The 27,299-nt window shown below is 38.0% G+C and overlaps 1 protein-coding gene and 2 long non-coding RNA genes across 3 annotated transcripts in view; 1 reads left to right on the top strand and 2 right to left on the bottom strand.

Annotated features, from left to right (window-relative positions):
* The window catches only part of LOC134674407 (uncharacterized), a 461,157-nt gene that overhangs the window by 275,846 nt on the left and 158,012 nt on the right, over positions 1-27,299 (top strand). The gene's annotated exons all lie outside the window — the stretch shown is intronic.
* Positions 1-27,299, bottom strand: part of LOC134674390 (nucleoporin 88) — a 191,979-nt gene that overhangs the window by 120,958 nt on the left and 43,722 nt on the right. The gene's annotated exons all lie outside the window — the stretch shown is intronic.
* On the bottom strand, positions 7,655-8,310 carry LOC134674455 (uncharacterized). Its single transcript, XR_010099613.1, has 2 exons — positions 8,238-8,310; positions 7,655-8,167 (listed from the first exon to the last, which is right to left on the bottom strand). It is a non-coding gene; the product is annotated as an uncharacterized LOC134674455 (long non-coding RNA).

Here is a 27,299-nt window from a genome sequence, read left to right as displayed (position 1 = left end):
CATAATTGGTGACGCGATTGCAAACAGCGGGAGGGGCGGGTGTCAATGACCTTAACTGATAAGATAAAAGCGAGTGTAGTGGGTAGTTGTCGGTTCACCATAACGTACGAGGTTTTTAGGACAACTTGATGATGAGTTATTTCGAAAAAAATGTACTGAGCGGTATTAAAAGAAAAAACACGTGTTTAATATTTTTTCGAGCTCTTTCGGTTGTTTCAATTTGGCCAGTGAATTAAATTTCACCCTGTATAACGAGTAGGTAGTGTTTATTTTTAAGGACATTTTCTAAGAAGATTAGTCAAGGTCTCTTGACTTATTTTAAAACAATAGTGATGAATTTCTTAGATAAGGGTCAAATTACTGTTCTTTAAATTTGAAAGGCTCAATCATTCGGTTGTCATCCTTTCTAGAGATTTTTTTGAAAATGTTGGACATGTCCTTGCTATGAGAAGACTAAGAAGGATCTAGGTCACCTGGGTTTATTTACCTTACCTTATGAATTATTGCTATCATAGCATTTACGCGTACATAATCCACCCTCGCTACGTCAGAATGAGACACATCTCCTTCTTCTAATGGGCTTTCACAAATGTACAGCGAAATTATGATATTCCCTGATTTTAGAGTTCCGTACCTCAAAAGGAAAAACACGGAACCCTTATAGGGTCACTCGTGTGTCCGACCATTGCCCCCGCCCCTTTATCTCCGAAACTATAGTTCGTTTTTTTTAGCATTAGTAATAAGGTAAACAATCTTGATGTGTATTTTAATTGAAAACCTCATTTTAAAAATAAGTTACGGGAAATATGCAACAATTATGAATCTAACACGATCATTTATATTCTTCTGCTTTCATAAGTAATAGTTACTGATTTTTAAAAAGCGTTTTTCGATTAAAAGACATGTCAAGATCGCTTACCTTCTTTCAAGTTCTTTCTAATGCTAAAAAAAACGAACTATACTGGCAAAAAATTTAGAAAAAAATATGGTTGTCTGTAAAGACGGTTTACGGACGATAATTTTGCGTGATAACGTCATAAGAAAATATTACCATTACATTACGTAACGTTACCATGGAGATCTATCCACAACGTTACCAGGAGATTTGTCCACAACGTAACACTTTTTCGTGCATGCTACTGGTGTTCATCGATTTAGAAGACGTTGTTACGTAAAAAATATACTTACAAAATAGTAATTTACCTATAGATGACAAAACCTATTAGAAATGTGCGGTCAAGCGTGAGTCGGACTTAATTACTTAGTATTAGATCCGACCCCAACGGGTTTTCTAAAGACATTTCATTCGCGTTCCACACAAAAAAATTCATTGAGTAATGTACGGAACCCTTGGAACGCAAGTCCGACTCGCACTTGACCGGTTTTTTACCCCTACTTTGTGCTTGTAGACTGTAATAAGCCACTTGTATCTTGTACGAAGCCATCCGATGTTCTGATATCATTATCGAGGTATGTTTTTTAAATACATATGTTGTAATTGGGGCAAAATTATGTTGGCGGAAGGCAGCGAATTTTTATGGAATTAACCAGCTAGGTACACTGGCGTTTAAAAGTGCATGGAGATGTTTCAACCGTAATATTAAGGCATTACGGTCGACATCTAGTCATGCACTTTTGAACGACACTGTACATTTTGAGTTGTTAATAAGGTATCATAGCTAAGAAACAACTAGGTTCATAATATAAACATGTCCTTCATAATCTCAAGGAGGCGTAGTAATATTTTAGTATTTAAACCAGGATCTGTAAAACTGTGTTGTATGCATAATGCATAAATATTAGACCGCAGTTTGACTTCTGATCGAATTGCCGGCATAGACCTATCTCCTACAAGAAAAAATTGTGACTATAGGTACTACTAGTAGTAAGTACTGTTAAATGTTAAACAAAAGAGAAGTGTATCTCATGTGTCTTTTTAAAGTACATATGTGCATGCATATGTGCATGGATCTCTAAACTTCGCTTGCATGGATCTCTAAACTTCGCTTGACTATACCTAAAAAACAGTTTACCCATATTTTACTGGAAAAAGTTCATTACCCATTCGGGATGTATTGTATTCAAAGTTGAAGTAAGCATCTAATGTTTATGCAACCTGCTGCGTTTCCCCACATAGTTATCTCAGAATTAGACATATAATACAGCGTGTAAACAAACTACAAACAAAACGTGAAGTGTTCGTCGCGACGCGGCGAGTGCCGAGTGCGCTGAGCGTTTTGCCGCCATTTTGACACGAGGGCTGAGCGATAGGGTCACCATCATAATTAGGAAATTAAGAACAGTATCTGTCCATAAATGGATAGTTTGAATTTACACTTTAATTTCTAAAATATCGGAAGCCATAATAGAAGATTTGGAGGAGTTTGAAGGTATGCCTAATACAGTTTATCTGCTAAGCTAATCAAAGTTTTTGACTTACTAGGGGCCCAGCCAAGCCAATGACAATCGGTGACAGAAAACGCCAATAGAAACTTAAATAATGTATGGAAATAGTCACGTGACTTTTCGTAGCATCTGTCATCCCGTTACATTTGGCGTTTGTCTATGTACGATGGTCATCTTTATCTCAGAATTAGACATATAATACAGCGTGTAAACAAACTACAAACAAAACGTGAAGTGTTCGTCGCGACGCGGCGAGTGCCGAGTGCGCTGAGCGTTTTGCCGCCATTTTGATACGAGGGCTGAGCGATAGGGTCACCATCATAATTAGGAAATTAAGAACAGTATCTGTCCATAAATGGATAGTTTGAATTTACACTTTAATTTCTAAAATAAAGGAAGTCATAATAGAAGATTTGGAGGAGTTTGAAGGTATGCCTAATACAGTTTATCTGCTAAGCTAATCAAAGTTTCTGACTTACTAAGGGCCTAGCCAAGCCAATGACAATCGTTGACAGAAAAAGCCAATCGCAACTTAAATAATGTATGGAAATAGTCACGTAACTTTTCGTAGCATCTGTCATTCCGTTACATTTGGCGTTTGTCTATATACGATTGTCATCTTTATCTCAGGATTAGATATATAATACAGCGTGTAAACAAACTACAAACAAAACGTGAAGTGTTCGTCGCGACGCGGCGAGTGCCGAGTGCGCTGAGCGTTTTGCCGCCATTTTGACACGAGGGCTGAGCGATAGGGTCACCAGATGATTAAGAAATTAAGAAAGTTTCAGTCTGTATCTGTCCATAAATAAATCTTTTTATGTTAAGTACATTTAAATTTCAAATATGTTTGAAGTCTTAACTCATAATATTTTAAAGAAGCCATAGTATACAAAGTCTCTGATTTACCAGGACAGTTATTGGGTTGAAACAAAAAGCTATGGACGTGTAATTTTGTATTATGCACGATTTAAATATCAAGGATATACACTGGACAGTTTCACTATACATACACAGAGATTTTTTTTAATTACCTTGATTTGTCTTATAGTTGTAACGCCACAAAACCGTCAATGACAGGGCTTTCATTATATTATAACCTTAAACCAAGAATGATACATAGCGAAGTCTTAAGTATTTATCTCACTTTCGGTTAATTTAGAAAGAGCGACAAAGATGAGGATTTTACATTTAACTCTGTAACACATAGCCTCCATAAAACTGTGATGCTAGTCGTTATTATTTTTACTAATCCTCCTGAATCATCTTAGAAGCCTGGTAACCCTAACCGCGCGCTCGAGAATTTTCTATTTCACATTTACGCCACCGATTAGTGGGTGTAAGTTGTCTTTAGCATTTTTTCAAGATTGAGTGGCGTGCTTGTAATTTAATTTGTATAAAACGCTAAGATGCGAAGCTATGCTAATAAGGAGGGATGAATGCCATATAGGCAAAAGAATGTTAGGGATGAATGTTGATGGACGGAGAGCGTATGGTAGACCCAAAAAACGATGGATGGATTGTGTGAAAGAGGATATGAGAAAGAAAGGGGTGAGTGCTGAGGACACGAAAGACAGAGGAGAATGAAAGAGAAAAACATGTTGTGCCGACCCCACATAACGTGGGATAAGGGCAGGGGAAAGAAGAAGAAGAAAACGCTAAGATGCGAATGTATTTTTAGTGTAACATAGTCCTCAAGTCAGGTGTATACTAAATGCGAGATATTTTAGTTTGTCATCCTAGCGACTGCGCCAGATAATATTTGTTGAGAAAGTCAACTACATGAAGTTTTAAGGGTTATCGTTAATATAATAAAAAATATCGTTGCAGCTAGGAGGAGTCGCCTGGCTGTCTCTGTGGTGCCGAGGAGCAGAGTATCCAACATGTTTTTCAAGAGTGCCCATCTACTCGATATACGAGTAGAGGTAGAGGCCTCTCGGAAGACCTAGTAAAATTAAACGACGAAGCTCTCAAGTGGATTCTCTTGATTTTTTATCTGTATCTGTTACCTGTATAATGCCATACGATTAAATATAAATATTTAACAGCCTTGTAGCCTAGTCGGTAGTGACCCTGCCTACGAAGCAGGAGGTCTCGGGTTCGACTCCTGGTAAGGGCATTTATTTGTGTTTATCACAAATATTTGTTCCTGAGTTATGGATGTTTTTTACGTATATAAGTATTTATATATAATTATATATATCGTCGTCTAGTACCCACAACACAAGCCTTATTGAGCTTACCTTGGTACTAGATTGATCTGTGTAAAATTGTCCAATAATATTTATTTATCATTTATTTATTTTAATGACTGCACACACGATGTATGTAGAGATGCACGGAAGAGTAAGAAATGAAGGTATGGTATGTTTTACAAAATTAGGGGTTTCGTTTTAAGGGCATATGGAGAGGTATCATCATCATCATTGCAGCCTATATACGTCCCACTACTGAGCACAGGCCTCCTCTCATGCGCGAGAGGGCTTGGGCTATAGTCCCCACGCTAGCCCAATGCGGATTGGGGACTTCAGATACACCTTTGAATTTCTTCGCAGATGTATGCAGGTTTCCTCACGATGTTTTCCTTCACCGAAAAGCTAGTGGTAAATATCAAATGATATTTCGTACATAAGTTCCGAAAAACTCATTGGTACGAGCCGGGATTTGAACCCGCGACCTCCGGATTGAAAGTCGGGCGTCATATCCACTCGGCCACCACTGCTTCGAGTGGAGAGGTATACTTAAACCGAAATAGTTTAAAGTAAGGCTTTGCTTAGGAAAACACGGTCTATTCAAAACTTCCGATGCCCTGCACAATTAAAAATTCACTCTCAAAATTTGCAATAAACGCTCTTACCTCGCAACGATACACCGTAAATTAAGTATTAAAAAATACTAAAATTTCATGGGCATACATTTTAGCCGGTCATAAAAGCGTCGTCATTAGGTACAACTTCTCATTTAGTATTCATCAGTTCGTCGGTACGGTATCGCGTGGCCACTTTGCGCATCTTTTTTTAGGGTTCCTTGGGGACCAAATTTTGGGTATTTGATGGTTGGATAATGATGCGTGGTAGTTAAAAATGTATGAGTTTTGAACGAGGTGCGTGTTGTCCATCGAATGTGGGCTTGTAATAATAAAGTTGTTACAGGTGGAGTTTAGATTAGAACGTAGTCATTGTGGTTCCGTGCCGTATAATACAATAAACAGTATCAGGGTATACGATAAATTTGATGCCTTCACCTTGTAGAAACTGATGCATTAGTACCTGTAAAATAAAGAAAAATAAACTTAGCGGGTTAACCGATCGCTTCGACTGAACAGTATTTTATCTTGATAATAATCAATGGACCTAAAGGACGAACAAATTTATTCCTAGCGCTTCTTTTTTATTTCATGCAAAATATATATACTAAAACGCACACAATTATAAACAGAAATGGAAAAAGATGGAGGTTTCTAAGGATTACACATCAGGAACATAATATAGCAAAAGAAAAGACAATCCTTAAGGCGGGATACGACTAGTGAGCGGCACTGTGCTGAAGCATATTCAGTACAAAAATGCTTGTGCCGCGCAGTGCCGCACACTGGTGGAACGCCTTTAGACGTTCTAACTTTGACATATAAATAATAAATTAAAAAATAGATATGAACCACAAGTAAACAGCATCTCGTGCTTGACGTGTTTAGTAACGAACTCCGTTTCAACATTTGAAAATTACAGCTATTGAAAAATATGCAGCGCCGGAAACCTTGGATTTTATATTTATTGTACAAACAGCAACACTCTTCACTGTCCATCGGTGGACCTTATGCCTTTTGTAATAAGGTTTAAGAACTGTTAGTTAACAGTGTGGGCGATGGTAGGGACATACAGTATTTGGGATGGCCTTTCACTCGTCTGGAACTTTTTAAGACTGCATAATTCCTTAAATAAAAACAAGTGTGAGTCGGACTTGGCTTGGCCATCTCGAAAGGATGGGTGAAGATCGGGCAGCCAAAAAGGCCTACTTGGGTCGACCAAATGGACGCCGGCCTGTTGGTCTTCCTAAATACCGTTGGGCAGATAGAGTGGAGGCAGATCTCCGTGAGCTCGGAGTCGGCGAAAGCTGGCGGGATACCGCTCTTGACCGATCAAAGTGGCGTGCTCTTGTGTTGGAGGCCAAGACTCATTTTGGGTCATCGCGCCAACCAAGTAAGTAAGTAAGTGAGTCGGACTTAATTACTTAGTTTTTGATCCGACCCCTAAGACATTTCACTCACGTTTCACATAAAGAAATACATTGTAATTTTTTTTATAGCATCTTTCACCCGGATACAATATTCGTTTGGCGTTTGTCGATGTTCGATTGTCATATTGTCTATGCCCCGGGATAGAAACAAGGTTTAAACTACACCTTACCTCACAAGAAACCCTCATCCTAATCAGAATCCCCCTTAAGAAAAAAACAATAAATCAAAAACATGCAAATCCAGCTAATAACTTGCACAAAACCGAAAACCATTTCACGGTGCCGAAGCCCGCGCGGTAATCCGGGAATATTTAATATAAGATATAATATGTTTACACTTGAACCTTACGCCCTTGTAATAAAGTCGAAGAATGTAAACATATATTTAATATGGCGCTGGATACGGGCGGACTCAGGGGTGCTATTTCCATGCTGATGCTTAATAATTGATAATGCCCCGCGAAAAACGTGGGGGCGGGTAGGTGTGGAGTTGGTTTAACCGCATGGGGTTTTTTGAGTTTTGTAACAAGAATCTTCACTCATTTCTTGGTTCTGAGTGTTGTTGAATTGACAAGGATTGCAAGACTTAGAATCTTATCTTCTAGGACAGCGCAGCGGTCGGCAACCTGCGGCCCGCGGGCCGCATGCGGCTCGTGAACCTGTCACTTGCGGCCCGAGAGCCGCCTTGGCTATTTTGTATGTAATAGTGACAAACGACAATGTCTCATAAAGTCATAAATATTAACAAAGTACGGCCCGCGTCACCTCCGTTAACTACTATTTGGCCCTTGGCTGCTAAAAGGTTGCCGACCGCTGTTCTAGGAGGTTGGGGACTTGACATAGATATACATATATGAAAAAATTTTCACGTTTTTACAAATTTTTCATATTTACATTCCTAAATATGACAAAATTTGTAAAAAGGTGTATCGATATGGTTATTGAGATTTTTCCGGTACCTACACTAAAAGCGCGTGATTACAAGTACCTATCTATATGCTTACGCTCTCAGGGGTCCATATTGGGTTGCATACAAGTTTAGGTCATATCTTTGATGCACATAACAACTTGTGTCATAATCATCATTGCGCATACAAATGAAAAGTCATATTATATTGTGTCATACATTTTTAGCCATAATATTTGATGACATACTCAGCAGTTGTCATATATTTTTTGTGCATATAGGTTTTGATTATAATGAATCAAATGTCATACCACCTAACAGTATATTTATCGATACTTATAATGTTTTTACGTATAACGTTTTGTAGCATAATAATTTTCAACCATAATGGTTTACATAAATAATTTAAGAAACTAATTTTAGCCTCTCAACAACTCCTCGAAAAATACCTTTTCCCTAATCTCCCTCCAAATACTTAATTCGACGGAGCCCCGCTCACGCGGGGCTCCTATTTCTGCGTAGTTTGCCCTTCGGGCATCTAAAGAAACCTAACGAACCTAACCTACCTATTATGATTAGTTTTTTTTATAAAACCGTTTCTCCTACTGGAGGGGGCTCCTCTCCTTCGATCTCCTCTTTTCTACGGCCTTTGTGTGGTTATGATTATGGCATTTAAGACTAAAGTAACATTTGCTTCATAGGTTGCTCACAACCATACATATTTATTATTCATGCTTTGTACAATTTATGAAAAAAACGTACTATTATAACCACTAAATATATAACTTAATTTTTTATGTCTATATTAATACTATGCACTGCAATACTTCGAACGAAATACCATTATGGATATCAAGCAGATGACTTAAAATTTTATGCAAATTAAATTAATGACTATAAAAATTATGACATAACTCATTTATGACAAAAACCCAGTTATGCTCAGGATTAATTCTGACTAAAGATTTTTATGACTTACAATTTTATACATAAAGTGTTATGACAATTTAAAATATGACAAAAGTTGGTATGCGACCAGAGGGAATCCCCGCTCTCAGCCGTAGCAATGCAGTCGCTGATAGCTGAAAACGGCTAGGAGAAGATGATGAAGTGATATGCTTATTCTTGAAATTCTTTTTGCGAATATTAATTCCTTTATTTTTTATTTGAATATGTATCAAATTTCGCTACGACATGCCATTGTCAAGCCTACTACTGTACCGTCGGAAAATCCCAAAATTGCGTAATTTCTCCTTGGAAAAATTTCGGAAACTTATTTTTGTTATAAGTATCGAAACTTATCCATTTCCAATACGAAAGTTTCTTTTTGCTGCAAATTTTTACTGAAATTACCGACAACTTTTTTGAAACTTTCCGCAACTTGCACATTCTGTAGTCACACCAAAATAAAGTCAGTCACACCCCCACCAGCCCCGCGAACTCCACACAACACCGGTATCACATTATCAGCGGACTTGTAAACCGAGCTCAATCGATAATCATCTTACAAACAAAGACGGTATCTTCAGTATTGGGGTAGAGTTTGTTTTGACAATGAATTTCTCGCCAATTTGACAAGAAATGTCTTTGAGATGTATTAAGAGAGGGGAAGTATGTGTTCTTTTGTGGTATTTGCTTAAATATTACGAAAAAATAAACTTTTTTTTCTGTTCCTTTCAAATTTTAAGACCGCCATAGTATGAAATTGTCAGTCGTTGATGTATACTACCTAACAAAAAATATAGCGTTTTAAAACGTACCACGTAGTTTTACATGTTAGATACTAACGAGGTCATTAAATTATTAGCTAAACCTATAAAAACTGGTTCACAACCCCTGACCATTAAAACACGACACATCCCAATTTGTAAAACTAAAACAAAAACTAATTATTCCCAGTGATCAACGGCCCAAGTTCCAGGGGCGCACAACCTTTTATTATTCGGCGGGGATAATAAAATAAATGATTTTTCCTTTTTCATCATTCGCAGTAATCCGGCCTCGGTTGCCTTGTTCGCGTTTTATTTAACACCGTCGTCGGTAATATATTCATCTGCATATATATCGGCAGTGAGGACTCGAGAGAGGCATAGAGCGGTATTTGTAGACAGGTAACTTCATAATTGCTTCGCGGTTTCATATAAAAAAAGAAAAGATCTTTTTCACTAATGGGTTTCAACGGACTTGCACGAGTAACCCATCTGGTGTTGCTGGTGTCCACGGGCAACGGTAATTGCTTACCATCAGGCAATTCGTCTGCTCGTTTGCCTTCTATATCCTGAAAAAATCGGACAAGTGCGAGTCGGACTCGCGCACAAATAGTTTGTTTACTTTTATTTAAATACCTTAAGATAGGTACAGACAGCCGTATTTGAACAATGAGATACGTCAAATACTAGATATTGAAACGATATGGATTGGATATGTCAGTGTCAAACAAGTGTTAAAATTAACGTTTCTTCAAACAAAAGCGTCACTTTCGACACTGACATATCCAATCCATATCGTTACTATATCTAGTATTTGACATATCTCATTGTTCGAATACGGCTGAGAGTATCACGTCGCTTTTCATCCCCGTGACCCCTTACTCTTTGGCCCTGGATGAGCGCGCGCCGCAATTGAAATGTTTATAGATACAATAATGCTGCGGGATCAATTCCCGCGCAGGTAACGTCTAGTTTATTTTTCCGACCCCGTCTTATTCGGGTTCGGGGTTACGGGGAAAACGTCGGAGGGGGTGTCGGGGAATTAATAAGTAAATATTCTAAACAGGGTGCATTGAGTAACAGATATGCATATGGGTGAAAGAAAAATGGATATCAAGAGGGTAATTTGTGCAGATAATTCAAGATCGTCAATGTCCCTAGGTATTATTGGTATGTATATGTAGGACCCGGGACCCGGACCTACGTTGGACCCGGGTATGTCCTTAAACTACGTCCAAGACCACCGGTGGACGGGCAGCAGCGTCCCTCAAATTCGGTGTACTCGACTGCGATCGCCAACCCGCCTGCCAAGCGTGGCGATTATGGCATACACCCCCCAAGGGGGAGGCATATGTTCAGCAGTGGACCTCTTATGGCTGAGATGATGTTGATGATGGTGATATGTAGGATGCCTTAGAATTCGAAAGGGATCGGATAGGCTGGAAATCTGCGATCCGGAATCATGTGCTCCAATAGGAGATCACGACCCTCAGCACTGAGGAGAACGAAGCAAGGAGGATGTTGGTTTCCAAAAAAAAACAGTAGGAAAATAATACTCGTAACAAAAAAATGAGGATGGAACGTTCTTTGTCGTCTGATATATCGGGTTCTATTCAAAGGGACCTCGCAAAAATCGGGCAAAACAGCAAGCAACCACGTATTTCCTCGGTGGAATTGGTTCTGCAAACTGTCTCCAACGCCACTGTCCCATGCTTGATGGGGGGCATCAGACAGAAGTTACTGCAGGAGTGGGGTAAACAGAAGATTCCGCGGAAAAAACCTTAATACATAAATTAAGACTTCCATTTTATCTATTAGTTTACAGTGAAGTCAGTGAATGTTAATAAAGTGACAGTTTACTTAGTAGAAGTAGTAGTAGTAAACACTTTATTGCGCAAAACAAGTAGGTACATTCGACGTCAGAGATGTTTACACTTATGCACCTTACTCCTTTGTGATAAGGCAAAAAATGTAAACATAACTTTGACGTCGGCTATACATACATAACACAGAGAGAATACAGTAAATACACACTCAGTACAGATTATTCGAATGTATTTTTAATTTGGCGTAGGTATTTGTAAATGTTTAGGCCTTGATAAATCGCTCAAATGAATCTTCGACTAGAAACCAATTGGGAACACCCCAACTAAATGTAAGTAGTACAACTAGTACAAGGGTCAAGTCATCGTAAAGGGTGTAAGCCCGCAGACATGATCGGAGATATTGTTCCAGTTGATATCGTTATCAGTTCGTTAATGGCCAGTTAATAGGGGTACGGTTATGTTAAAGTAGACGTCGAAGGATGATTATTATAAGGGCTTTCAATTTGGTCGAGTAACTTTAGCGGTGTCTTCTAATTTTATTAAAACAGACAGAATTTACTTTATATTAATTGATTCTCATTGTACTATGTTATGAGCTAATGAGGAATTGGTTATTTTTAAATATTGAATATTTTTCGTTACATTTGGTTAGAATGGACTACCCGACTTCCAATCTACTCGATTATAACAACTCCAATTCTTCTTTAAACTTTGAAATGTTTAATGTTGTCCAGAGAAATATTTTTTGTGCAAAACTGGTAGGTACAACAATACCTATTTCAAGTTATTTTCTGAATTTGTTGAACGAAAGATCTCTAACGTAAATTAGATGCTCAAGCTACAAAGTTCACGCAACTTGACGTAAAAAATTCAAAAGTTCTTTAAATACAAATGCTATTGTGATAATATATTATTGGCCACATTACCTTCCTTTACGAAAAATAATAATTTGCACCGATCTCTCAACTATGGCAAATCGTCGGAATCTTACATCTTAAACTGAAATAAATGTCATAGTTATAGAGGTAAGAAAAGGTGACCAAAGCCTCCAGTGCCCCGGGCTGGAAGTTACATTTTGTCATCGTTGACAATGATCTAAAATTCCAGCATCTAAAATCCAAAAATAAAGCCAACTGTCAAAACAAACATGTCACTCTGAACACAAACCCACCGTCCACCCCCACACACGTGACCAATAAACTTGAAACAGAATTTAATTTACACCAACACAGAACACATACATATTTTCGTCGAAATAATACTACGGTAGTAATTGAATCGGCCCGGCGCGGTCATTAACGTTCCTTAGGGCTATATGCACTAGGATAAGGGGGACGGAGATAAACGGGACAGGTGGGTGCGAGAGGGACGTAATGGAAAGTGTTTATTATAAACAAAGGATACAGTCTTATTGGTACGGTTTTAATAGACTATTGGACTGCCTGCGGAAACACCTCGGGGTAAGGGTGGGGTTGGATGGGTAGCGGGGGTTGAAGAGGATGAGGTGAGATGAGACTATTTTATAGTGAAATGTAAAATATACTAATTTTGTATATGTTATAATGTATAATTTTGGTATATTTTATCGATGCTCGCGTTTGATGTAAATATTTTGTTCTCGATTTGTTTCAAGGTAGGTTTTGTTTAACTACTTTTAAACTATCATTGAAAACTTATAAGAACTTAGCTCAGAATAATTTTAGCAATACTTGTGTTACCTATTAAGCTAAGGGCCACTTGCACCATTCACTAACCCGGGGTTAACCGGTTAAATCATGGAGTTACCATGGTTACCAGTACAATTTGACACTGCGTTAACAGTTTAACCGATTAACTCCAGGTTAGTGGAATGGTGCAAGTGGGCCTAACACAGGCAATTCAAACCCCCGTACCAGACCTTCGACAACAGATTTTCAAAAATCCAAGTAATGCCTGTCAAATGCTACTTTCTTTTAGTTTACAACGGCTATAGTCAAATCATCAACACCTACTAAGGTACATGCAATCACCTACAAATCGGACGGCTGATTTACCATTTATCAAACTGCACAACGGGACTTAATCGTGTATTTAAGTTTTAAGATTTACCTCCGACGTTTCGAGGACGGCGTTGTCCCCGTGGTCTCGGAGAAGACTGGCTCAAGCTGACATCAACATCTTCTAGCCACGCGAGTTTTTCGAACTACCCGCACTTGATCTTGTTTATCAGTTTGAACGTTTTGCGCACTAGGGATGTCACTCTGTCCGTCTGTCTGTCTGTGTGTGTGTGTGTGTGTGTGTGTGTGTGTGTGTGTGTGTGTGTCTGTGTGATGTGTGTGTGTGTGGGATGTGTGTGTCTGTCTGTCCGTTGTGCAGTTTGATAATGTTTAATAATGGTGAAAGTTTAAATCAGTGATTTACCATTTGCCAAAGGGACAGTATATAGCAACATATATCATTATTGCTACTGTATCTTAAGCCTTTCATACGAGGGTTGCACTGAAAATGTCGGGAATAGAGAAAACTGTCGCATCTAGACAGTCAATCTTTATTTTAATGCATACTTAAACTCAAACTGACCACGCATATAAATTTTCTTTTGAAAGTAATCATTCTGTAATGCACACGGCTCATAATCCCAAAGTCCTTTTTGTATGGCGATTTTGGGGCCTTAGTGGTTTTGTATGAAATTCGTAGAGTAGCCAACGGAATTGAAGTTTTTTTTACATATATCTATATATAAAAGATTTTTTTACTGTTGTCATATGAATATTTAGGAATGTCGAAATCTGCCGATATGCAACTTTTTTGGCAGTCTTTTTAATTAACAGCACAAATGCGATCTTAAATTTTGACGTCGCTTTGGAATGACATGCTTCTTTAAGATCACCCATGGGATAAAATGAAAGTGACTTTCATATATAATTTTAACTGCAAACGAGCGTACGATGAACTCTAGTTCATAAAAAAATAACAGAAGCCCATTGTAACTTTTATTTGTTCGCTGAGGGCATATTGAAAACCGTTCAAAAATGTGATCCGAAAAATCACTTGGCCAAAAATTCAAATAATGTTCGACATACAATTTTCAAATTGTCAGTAAATTTTAAATATAAATGACAACCAAATGGAATATACCTTAAAAGTTTTATAAAGAGTTACATTTTTATAAATTATATGCCTCATTCTATTATGTTATTTCTAAGTGTCCCATTCCCGAATATTTCAGTGCGACCCTCGTACTCGGTTGTGCTGTATCTGTAGAGCAGAAAAAATCATTCTCAAAAAAATGCAAAAAGATGACTAAAAATTTGATATAGTTTCTGTCTTTATCATACACATACAAGCGGTTTAACTTTAACCGTTAAATAAACCTAGTAATTATCGGTTCGGGTATCCGCTCTACCTTTGGCCACGTCCCTATGAAGACGACACACAAATTGTTAGGGGCCCGGGTTAATACCAATGTTTGGACGAAGGCGATTTTGCTCTGAGCGTATTAAGATGTGCTTTGATGTCCTGCGGTCCCAGCGTTGGGTTTGACCGGTTAATTAAATGTTCTAGATATCAGACGTTCGCGGGTTTAATGTTTAATGTGCTTGACGTGTTTTGATGTCAGTTCGGCTGTCGGAGCGATTTGTTTTGAGTCAATGGGCGAGTTTGCGAAGCTGATGTGTGGTTGTATGATAAATTAATGGGAATCTGAATTTGCGGTTGAGATATGTCGGAATTCTGGAAGGGCCTTGAGTTAAAGGCATGATGTTATTAAGGTGTAAGATAAAAGCGTAATTTGTATTTCAATCATAATAATAAAAAGGTAATAAGTAAGAAAAACATATATTTGAAACAACACAACACAATCTTAAAACTAGAAGATATTTAACGCTGTACGCTTATGTACATAAGTACTGTCATATTATGATAACATGATATAACATTAAAACGTTAAAAATCATGTGAATGATCAAAAACTGGTGTATCGACATAATTTGAATACAAATTGCGACTATAAAAATGCCGTACACAGTAACAAATGATATGATTGACTGGAATCTCAGCTTTCGTCCCAAAAATCACCCAAGGAAAATTCAAAATCTCCGATATCTCTCCACGGCGCTCCACTGAAAATTCTGCAATTTTTACCCGCAAAATCGGGAATAAAATAAAGCCAAAGATAAAGACTATATCCGTCAGACACAACCGAAGGTTGCGGCAAATTTAAAGCCCAGTGGTGCAGATCGCAAATTTAATTGTGCCATTCGGAAATGGCCTAGAAAATTGAATGGAACGGAGAAGGCAGATAACGCCAGGGCAGTAAAATCTAATTGATTCGGTGAGGAATGTCGTGGTTTGTGTGGGTGGAATAGCTGCTTATTTTTTTGTGGAAGATATACCCCTAACGTCTTAGATTGAGACATGATGTTGTTGATTAACTAGGAGAGGATTCAGTACTTCTAAAATATTTTCTTATAGTTGATTCGGTGTGGAATGTCGTGGTTTGAGTGGCTGGAATTACTGCATAGTTTTTTTTGTGGAAGATAATGGAAGATATACTTCTAATGTCTTAGATTGAGACACAATTGCTATTCTTTATTAAAGGGCTTTTTCGATTAAACGAACATATCGCCCGAGATATCTAGTTGATCAACTAACAGAGGATTCTAAAAATAATTTGTTATTAACTGAGAATGATATTTCTTTATGTTGTTTAAATACACGCGGTTTCAGATGACATTTAACGGATCTTAAAGATTTTTTTTAGGTTTGACGCTGTTCCAGCCATTTTATCCACTCCGGGTTGTAACATTTTTTACACTTGATCAATGTCATTTGGAGTCTTGCCATCATCTTTAGATTTTTTTTATATCTGGATCGGACCAATCATAGCTTTAGAAGAAATCGATGTTACGGGGCCAAATATCTGTAAAAACTTAAACATTTTTCACGCTTGATGAGTACAATTTTTCATTAAACCATCGCAAATTGCTTGCACAGTCAAGTAAATAGGCATTCCTTAAAGATGGCCGCAATTCCGAGCATCGGCTCAATCCGAGACAGCCTAGGGATGCATTTGATTGCAGTCGGCTGAGTTATTAGTAGCCCAGTCATTTAACGAACTGCTACGCAATAATTGAAATAATACTTTTTTTAAGAAGCAGAAACGTCTGCGAACGATGCTTAGATTAAGCTTAGAATAATGTGTGTGAGTGAGTAAGTGAGTCAATTCAAGTTTCACTCAAGTCATTTTTCCATTTTTAAATTTATTCAAAGCTTAATTGAAATAATGTACAATAATTCTAAATTTTTCGTGCACTAGAGTACAAAATGGAATATCCAATAAAAAATCGTTTTATTTCATGCTTTCAGACAAATATGTACGTATTGCCTATAAACGTTTTTTCTGTATGTTTTTTATGAAACTATAGTTATTTTAAAAATCATCTAAATATGCTTCGCGCCACTTTTCGCTAGTCGCTTATGACGATTTCGCTTTTTACTAGTTTTATTGTTTTACATTAAGAATCAGTGTATATATATTTGTTAATATTTATACCTATTTGTACCTACTTTCGGATGGTAATTTTAAGAGAACATCTCGCACTTTTTCTACAGATTTCTCATTAGACTGAAATTAACAAAAATCAGGTTATTATATTTCCTTTTGCGCAACACTATCTTTCCTGGGCTACATGGAGCACATTCCGTACCTGATGTCTATTTAGACTAATTTGCTTGTTAAGCCCAATCAGCTGCGGAAAGATTGCCTGGAATTTTGTTAGGCTTTTTGGGTTCGGGAAAGAGAAATATTAAAAGTAATTTATCAAGGTCTCAAGGTGCATAAGTATTTTGTTGCTAATATAACCAATTTAATTTTAATCGATATATCATCTGAAGACGATAAGAAATTTGTAAGAAAGTACAATAGATAGACTCGTGTCATCATCATCATCATCATTTCAGCCTATATACGTCCCACTGCTGAGCACAGGCCTCCTCTCATGCGCGAGAGGGCTTGGGCTATAGTCCCCACGCTAGCCCAATGCGGATTGGGGACTTCACATACACCTTTGAATTTCTTCGCAGATGTATGCAGGTTTCCTCACGATGTTTTCCTTCACCGAAAAGCTAGTTGTAAATATCAAATGATATTTCGTACATATGTTCCGAAAAACTCATTGGTACGAGCCGCGGTTTGAACCCGCGACCTCCGGATTGAAAGTCGCACGCTCTTACCGGTAGGCCACCAGCGCTTCAAACTTTATTACAATACTGTCTATAAACTTTATTATGGACAGTATTGTACTTATTTGTACTTTAAAAGTACACTCGTGTATTAAATGAGTAGGTATACAATAACAAAAATAACTCACGCCTTATTTCATTTCCATGACACGGAAAATGGATCGAATCACAATCGAGTACTCGTAAGCTTGGTCGATTGAACGATGGCCGCCTAAAGACGGGCTCGACAGCAGATCCATCATACCACGTATTCGGCACCAATTCATCTTGGTCTATGGGTTGTCCGCTATGGCGTTTAAGGAGCCATTGATTGTAAATACCTATAACATATTAACCTTAACCTTAAATAATAGGCATTGGCTCCCGTGAAAAAAAAAGTATTGACGTCAATCAGTCAATAGACAAAATACAGGGTATAAAAAATCATAGTAAAAATACTTAAACAATGTCACATTTACTAAACACACAAGAATAGTGTAGTAAACGAAGCAAGTTGTTGTATGGAGACCCATGCATTAATTTCTCAGTCGATGAAATTTTGCTTGGTTATTGTATAGTAGTTATGAGCCGAAACTAACATATAAATATCCAAAAAAAAAAACCACTCCTAAGTTAGGTATTTATACGTAAAAATACAAATCTGTTTATATATTGAACCGAGTACTTCCTCCGTCCAAAATTATTTTACCAAATAAGTTATTTGTATCAGTATGTGATACTAGAAAAAAATCTAAAACTTTTGTCAAACATGAGAATATTTTTTACGATAATTATTTTTTTGGCGCTCATTTTCATCGGAAAATTGCTCTGCCATTTTTTCCTTCTTATATGATCTTACGAGATTTGGCGTAGTGGGTAAGAAAATCCAAAAAAAAATGCATACCCAAGTTTATGTATTTTAGAACTATAAAAAACTGAGAGTGGAAAATTTCTCAGCCTGATTTCTTTTTAAATATATACTAAGTAGTCACGTATATACTTAAATCCAAAATATCCAAAAGAACTGTCATCCCTTGTACACCCCGCTCCCTATACACTGCTCCCGATATGTTTAGTTTTGAATACGCTCGTTATTTTTTGGATGTTTTTATAGTTGAATGGAAAGAAAACTGTGAACTTAATTAAATAAATAAAATGGATAGAGAAATTTTCCACAGCGAGTAAAAAGGCAATTTCTGAAAAAAAGTATAGTTACATGGTAAATTTTTTAGATTTTCAATTTGTATGTATAAATCGGCAATAAAATGGCATTCCAGTGAAAAAATTAGACTGAGCAATTTTCCGGTCCAAGCCACGCCAAAAAATTATATTTTGTTAATATTGGTATTTCTGCAGGGATTTTTTTTTTGATATTTCATATATTGTTGCAATACGTTACATGAACATGTCCGGAGAAGAAAGTTTAAACGGAGCAATTTTCCGTAAAAAGATATTAACGATTTAAGACTTTAGGTATTTACTTAAATACTATTATTATTATTCTTTGGAAATTTATACAATACTTTTTATTTATTGATACTTTATCATACTGTAAAGCTTTTTCTGGCTGAGGAATTACTGCGGGGTCCACTACCTTTATTTACTACACTAAGAAGAAAGTATTCCGGAAACGTAACCTCTTGTCTGTTAAGACATGGACCCCGACCGAATTTAGTCATATTTTTGAATTTTCTCGCGAGATTTTTATTTTTGCTCTACATATACATCACAAACGATTTTGACCACCACACGCAGTTGAAAGGTTAAAGAGGGTTTCTTCTTTAACCTTCCAGAAGAGTTCTCTTCAGCGGCACTTACATACTCGTTAGAACGTGACAGGCATGGTGACAAATGATAAAGAGCCGACCATCTTAGCCCTACAGCTTAGATAGCTTTATCCACGTGATAAAATAACTGTCACTGTTTAACACCGTGGGATAGAAAGTGACGGACACCGTTTTATCACGCTGTCACGTAGACAAGAACGACCGTCATATCCGTACTGGACAATCTTTGAGTTTATACATAGCAATTATTTTCCGGTGACCGAATTTTCGTGGCAGACTCGCTCCGTGTAGATGCGCCTTTAAGGAGGGATCCAACTGAACTGGTGGGTCGTGATGAAATTATTTCCACGGCTGGACCAGACTGACGTTTCGATCTGCTCCCAGATGGATTAATTTGATTATGGTACAGCAGATGTTTGGTGGGAGCGATTTGTTGGGGTATTTTTCTTTGATTTGAAATTCCGTATTTTGTTTAAAAGGAATTAGCAAGAAACTATGAAAAAGTTAAGTATTTCTTTTGGATCATAGGTATCCCTTAACTTCCTTCTGGAAGAGCGGGGTCTCCTGACACAAGTATTGAAATAGTTAATAGGAGGTCCCAACCCTTTCGAAATTTGTAACACAAAGATTGTGGCCAATATAATGATTATAGCCGAATAAAAAAAACATAAAACATTTGATTACATTTAAAACCCACCTTCATTCTTTGATAAGTACTACAAAACATACTAAACTGATTCATAAGTAGTACGATTTTGTACATACTTAGCTCTATATACTTTGCATAACAAAGCGCTAAATATACAAGATATTATTGCAGGTAACGTATGAAGGGTGCTGAATAAAAGATTAATGCAAAATACACATGAAATATCCCCGAATCAATACCGGAATCTTTAACAAGCCCCTAACAAACTTTATAATTATATACAGCCACATATTAAAATTAGCATAAGTTAATATTCACCTCGCACAAAACCCTCAATCAATATCGTGACGCCATCAAAATACGTAATTAAAATACCTACCGAACATTTGCATATGAAAACCTTTGTAATTGATCGTCACCCCTTCGATAAGACAATGGGTGTAAACAAATTTGACTGCCTACAATAACATTTCACCCTGTAGAAAACACCGTGGATGTATTTTAAGGTTTGGAAGATAGGGTACGAAGAAATACACACACACACATATAGAAGTTGCTAAGCGGAGCGAAGTGTTCAAAATTGCCTTGACGCGTTCTTATTCTGTTAACAATAAAGTTGCGTCAAGATCATTTTGAACACCTGCCCGCTTAGCAACTATTGCAGCTGACTGTACAAGCGTGGTTTAAATGTTGTTAAATATACGAGGGTGGATCGTTATTGTGTTGTTTTTCTTTTTCTATTCAAAACAACTTCTTGCTTCTTCCTAGCCATGGAGTGTAGGGTAAAAGGAGTGAAATCTTTTATGGTCATAGAGAAATATAGTAAGACAAGAGTGTTCACTCCATACATCAGTTTTGGTACCAGGAATATAAGTATTTTCATAGTCGACATCTAGCATCGAGTAGCGGAATTATCAGTACTACTTATAGTAGTAGTAGTACTGTCAATTGACAATAGATGTAGCACCGCCGCCGCTAGTCCAAAATAGTGTAGTTTTGACGCGTAGTTTGATACGATACCTACTGACTGTAGGAACAATAAGACTTCTATTGGCTCGTTTCTTTCTGGTTTGTAAGGAGTTGCCAATAACTATATAGCAGTCCACCCACAAGATGGACAGACGACCTTGTTAAGGTTGCCGGAAGGCCTATGTTCAGCCAACCGGCACGTATGGAGATCCAAGGGGGAGGCCTATGTTCAGCAGTGGACGTCTTATGGCTGAGATGATGATGATAATGATGATGATGATATAGCAGTCACCCTACATTAAATTTGGTCACGTTAGAGAACAATAATGAAGACTGCAAAACACGAATTTCGTTACAACACAAGCGCTCTATTAACTCGCTGGCATACTTAATTATCTGAGCATCGCTAAAACGTCTCCAAATATTTCCAGAGTTAAAATACCCTCATCAATTCTTACGACCACCGGCATATAGAAACAAGCTGTCAACACCCCCCTATATTAAAACATGGTAAATATTTCACAATTTCTAACCTAAATCACCTAATACCAAAAGCCCCTAAGTAAGAAAATCGCCTAAACTCAGAGGGAGGTTATTAGGCTATACTGAATTTATCGTGCTGTATCAGCCTCGAAATGCTCAATTAAAATATTAATTATTCTCAGTTGTGACACTTCGGCGGTTTTACGGCGGGATCGAGGAGATTAGGAGCCAAGTTTTAAAGTGGATTTTGTGTGGTTTTATTATTTTCGTTGAGGGTGTGACGATATTGATAGGGAATTTTGAGCTTTGTGCGAACTTTGTGACATTTCTGAATGTGACGTAATGTTCAGACCTTCATTTAACACAGGCTACAAACATGAAGAGCGACGATATCAAACACGACTACTTAACTTCTTCATTCTTGAAATTAGTCGGTTCAAAAATGGGAGAAAGGGTCCGTACTGTAGGAGACTGACTGCCGTATTCAAACTTCAAGATATTCACAAGAGACGACACGTACAGTCATCAGCAATAGTATCTTACACAACTAGGGCCGCAAAAATATATGACACGTTCTTATTTGGAGCGCAATAAGAGCTCGTCATATATTTTTGCGGCCCTAGTTGTGTAAGATACTATTGCTGATGACTGTACTATAGATCCATTCTAGATACGATAGAATTTAGATATCAACTAGTTCTCTTTTGCAGCGCAATTCCGGCAACCAATGTCACTTTTACGTTAGATAGAGTAAGATATCTATTAGATGTGAATTGGATCTCTAAGTCATATCCTGTGAAAATCGTTCAAGAGTATCTCCAGAATCGCACAATGTCAAATTTGACAGGTTAAATCTTAAACATATCGTTATCGTATCTTGGTGATGTCTAAAAGATGTCTATTTCAAAATCCGAATCGGGCCCAGAGTCAAAAACAACCTAGGCACCTACAACATTGAATATACCTATAGGACTATCTCCAATGATCATCCCAACCCTTTTCTACCTTCGAACAAAGAAATCGTTAAGCAAATATCGCCCCCCGAATATTAACCGCCAGAGCCCCCTGGCGGATCAAAAATTCAACATTAGTTACGTTCGTGAAGGGTTGACTAGGGTATTGACGGAAGTTATCTGCGGCTTGTACTAGTAATGAGTTGATAATTTATGCATGCAAACTGTGAAGTGGATTGACAGTTTACAAAGAAGGTTATAAGCTGTTTGGAGACGCAAATTAGGTATGCCTTTAAGGTTTATTAAGCCGACCACTGACTAACAGGCCGCCGGACGATATCGGCCTGTCAGTTAGAACAAAAATTTGACAGTTCCGAACAACTGACCGGCCGATATCGTCCGGCGGACTGTTAGTCAGTGGTCTGCTTTAAGCATGATAAAATTAAAAAAATCGGCCAAGTGCGAGTCGGATTCGCGCACGAAGGTTTCCGCACCATTACGCAAAAAACGGCAATAAAATCACGATTGTTGTATGGAGATCCACTTAAATATTTTTTTATTCTTGTTTTAGTATTGGTTGTTATCTGCAACAGTCAAGCTATCACAGTTCATGAGATGGACGGATTAACGGACAGACGGACAGCGCAGTCTTAAGTAATAAGGTCCCGTTTTTACCCTTTGGGTGCGGAACCCTAAAAATGCCGATTTGAAAAATGCTTCTTTGGGTTTGAACATAGTTACAGTTTGCTACACTGAGAGAAAAGTACAACAAAAATACACTTAGAATTACAAAAATAAACTTAATCCGGGGACAAGGAGAGTTAACTAATAGGAACAAATTGACTTTTGCAATTTCTATTAGTTCTTGCAATTTCTATTATCTGTTTGTTGAAATTATATTTGGGATTACTGAGCTGTTTGTAGAAATAAGTAAACTTTACAGAAATAGTGAAACAGATTACTAAAACTTCATTTTTTCCCCCAGTACAGAACTGTTTTTTAATTCCTGGTGATGATTTTTCTCTCAGTGTACAATATCATCACGAAGTGAAGGTACCTCATCGGTGTTGGTGACTTGTGCTCTCTCGGATAAATGGACATAAAATAACAGTAATAAAACATGTGTTATAAGAGTTCAATGTTCGGAAAGCATAAAGTAGAACTGCGGATGAAAACAATAGGTTAATTCTTTAGCATAACCACAGAATAAATAATAGTACTAGGTACAGAAGACTCACTCTCTAACAAAACGCGTCTGTTACGATCAGCACAGATATGGCCGCTAGGTGGCGACAGCGCCACGCGCGGCTTATGGCTTTCCCCAAAATTGGGGACGAAAACGGATGTACTTTTAGCTACCTGTAGCAAAGCGACGAAATCGCGGAGTGAGCCAAGCCTGGCATAACTATGTTCAATTAGTCTTAATAATACTTTAATTAAGCTATCCGCTCACTGGTGGTGAATGGGACTGTGCATATTGAAACATTACAATCCCTGCCAATTCCACAATTATTTACCGGGTGCTATTATCCCTTGCTTTCCTATTGAGTGGGGCCATGAAACGGGCGTGTTTTGGTCGTGAAGAAGACATCGTTCTCTAGCCGTACGGATACAGTCAGTGTGACTGCTTACAAGAGATTAGAGCATCGCTGTGGCGTGATTAGAACACGGAAATTTAATACGCTCGATAACTGTAACTCGGTATTCATAAGATACATTTTATTTCTTTCCTACTACAACATTCAAAGCTGTAGTTAATACGTGGCTGTCTATAAGGTTCCTTATGCTTCAAGTGCAATAAGGACGTTTCCTTCTAAAATTCCAACAAAAATTCTGATAGAAACGTCCTTATTGAAGATGAAGCCCCTTGCCTAATGGAAATCCACACACCTGTACCCGGGAACATATGATGATTATGTGACGCAGTTAGGGCCACCTTTCTATTGCAACCCACAGCTCATCAACGTTAGCTCATCTCTGAAATCAATCAGTCATCAGAAAGTTCAGAAACACATTGCTATGGCATTTGTGCACAGCGTTGACTGAGTGGGTCACAGTGGGGTTTTGCCTGCCACGCGCGCTAGCTTATGGCTCCCCTACACGATGGGCCAGCGCCGGCCACTCCAAGGGACGCAGCCATGCGGTAGAATGAGATAGCAATATCACTTGCTGCCTCTTGGAGTGGCTGGCGTTGGCCCATCGTGTAGAGGAGCCATTAGGAACAGAGGACCTACCGTGAACCACGTTCGACGTGCTGCCTCTGTCACACTTAAGTACGAATCCACAAGTGCGACAAAGAGGCAACACGTCGAACGTGGTTCGCGGTACATCTTCAGGCCACGCGTGACGTCATTCCGTGCGTCTGTGAAAGTATCGAAGCGTTTTTGTATTGACTTGCATAACTCGACGGTGTGCAGCAGTGGGTTCGCTTAAACGTCCTACCGCGTACCATATGGCCCCACATACAATCGTCAAGCGTCTGCCGCACTCGCGACTGTCTGCGACGCCCGCGGCGACGCTCCAAGAGCTCACACAACGCTCGTTGAAAAATTAATATATAGACGGATGCACTATGTACGGCGGGGGACGTTTGATGTCTACATTCTATTGCAGATTTTTGCAATATGTGAAACAAAAATCTTTGAAAATAGCGTTTTTAACATGTCCACACGTGGAGAATTACTTTCTACAACTAGTCCTATGATTACCTGGCCCCTGTTTCACCAACGTGATAGGTGCGACGAATTGTAAAATCACTGCTGCTGACGTCACAGGCAAACAGGAATACGGCCCGCCCGATGGTAAGTGGTAATGGCCCATGGATGCCTGTGACGTCAGCAACAGTGATTTTACAATTCGTCGCACCTGTCACCGATGTGAAATTGGGGCCTGCTATCACAGACTACACAGCCACTGCATTATTAGAGTTTACAAAGAGCACCAGATCTCATGAGACGCGACGAAGACCATGTCGTGAGGAAAGCCCTGGCATTACCGAATAAGAGAGGCAGAGGTCGCCCGCCTGCTACATGGTGGTCCACCGTATCAATGGATTTGAAACAGGCCCAGTTTAACAAAGAGACAACCCAGGATCGCCCGACCTGGCGCTTGAGAACGAGGCCGACTCCAAATAATGGGAAGAGGTACACTGCCGTATTCGAACTTAAAGATATTCACAAGAGACGACACGTACTACGAGTAGATCCATTCTAGATACGTTATAGTTTAGATATCGACTAGTTCTCTTTTGCAGCGCAATTCGGGCAACCAATGTCACTTTTACGTTAGATAGAGTAAGATATCTATAAGATGTGAATTGGATCTCTAAGTCATATCCTGTGGAAATCGTTCAAGAGTATCTCCAGAATCGCGCAAATGTCAAATTTGACAGGTTAGATCTTAAACATATCGTTATCGTATCTTGGTGATGTCTAAAAGATGTCTAATAGATGTCTATTTCAAAATCCGAATCGGGCCCACAGAAACAAGAAGAAAACAAAGAGCACGAGATCACCACACATATTTAGGAGCAATTTCACTTGTAAAATGGTATAATTTAAGCAACTCAACCAAGTGGTATTCTACACTATTTCATATTACAACAGCCCAGGTAAACCCCAATAGCTTAATTATTGTTAAGAGCGCTCTTACAAGAAAAGTCGAAATAATGCAAAATTGATGATACTAGTCGACGAAATTCAGGACTTTGTGCTCATTATTAGAAACAATGAGTACTTGTTCCAGTAAAAGCGTCTTCTTATCTTTTTAAATATCGTTGTAAATATTAGAAAAAGGACTTATTAAATTAGTAATGAATTTTTTTCTGATGGTCGTTTCCGAAAAACCGCTTGAAGCACTGAACGGCAAGCTCTTATTTGGAAATGTTGAGAAGTTTACTCTGCTAAACCTGGCTATTTTGTATTACTAATACCCTGTGCTTTAGGCATATCAAACGATATTTTTCCTACATACCTTTCAGAAAGAGAAAATCAAAGTAAAACGAACTCAATTTTCTCTCCGAAACAAGTGTCAATTTCTACGAAAACCTACTTAATATCGAAGTCATTTTCATACTCAAGCAATCTGCAACGTTTGCTTATACTGTTGGTATACATTAGTGTTTATGAAATTCTACTATAATTTTTTGGCAATTTTTTGAAAACTACTCTATATTACCGATGACGCGCGCTCGCCAGCTCAGTGCCGCGGCAGAGCTTGTACAGGCAGGACGTGTGTCGGTCGGCTCCGCACATTTTCAACGGCGACGACGAGGTTTTTTATCATTGTGTGCGGCGGGCGCCGTGTAAAACGCTATACTGTGTGCGTGTAAACCGCAACGAGAGACTTTGATCCTAGCACTGTTTTTATAGTATTATAATTTATAATGGTACAGTTTAATAAACTACCGGACAGGATTAAAAATATTTGAAACGACCTGACATTCTATATGTATTTATTTGACTCTAGTACCGGTGACCACCTTCCGGCTCCATCATCAGACCCTGAGTACTATCTTGAGTCAAATAAATACATATAGAATGTCAGGTCGTTTCAAATATTTTTACTACTTAAATTTGACCTATTGGTCAGAGTACGAAGTTAATTTTACCTAGTAATTCGACTTAACTTCGTACTCTGACCAATAGGTCAAATTTACTAATGACCTTTTAGGTGTATATGCGACGTAATTATTTCTTATACGGGGACCATGAAGTCAGGGACTTAATGGTTGAAAATAAGTCGAAATATGAGGTAAAATTAACTGCAAAGTCTGACCAATAGGTCAAATGTACTAATAAGGCATTTTATGTGTATATGCGACGTAATTATTTCTTATACGGGGACCATGAAGTCAGGGACTTAATGGTTGAAAATAAGTCGAAATATTAGGTAAAATTAACTGCAAAGTCTGACCAATAGGTCAAATGTACTAATAAGACATTTTAGGTGTATTTGCGACGTAATTATTTCTTATACGGAGACCTTTAGGTCGTCGATTTTATGTCGATTTAGCTACTAATTTTAGGTAAATGTTACTTAAAATAGATACCAAATTGCGACCATATAGTTAAAATCACTTGTAAAGTACTATCAATACCATAAGGTTGTGCCGCCATTTTCTTTCATTATAACGAGATGCTAAAATTTTTAATTCTAAGTTAATTTATAGTAT

This window comes from Cydia fagiglandana, chromosome 20, assembly GCF_963556715.1.
Source record: "Cydia fagiglandana chromosome 20, ilCydFagi1.1, whole genome shotgun sequence".
Lineage (NCBI taxonomy): Eukaryota > Metazoa > Arthropoda > Insecta > Lepidoptera > Tortricidae > Cydia > Cydia fagiglandana.
The sequence above is the reverse complement of the archived record's forward strand: the minus strand, read 5'-3'. Positions and strand labels throughout refer to the sequence as shown.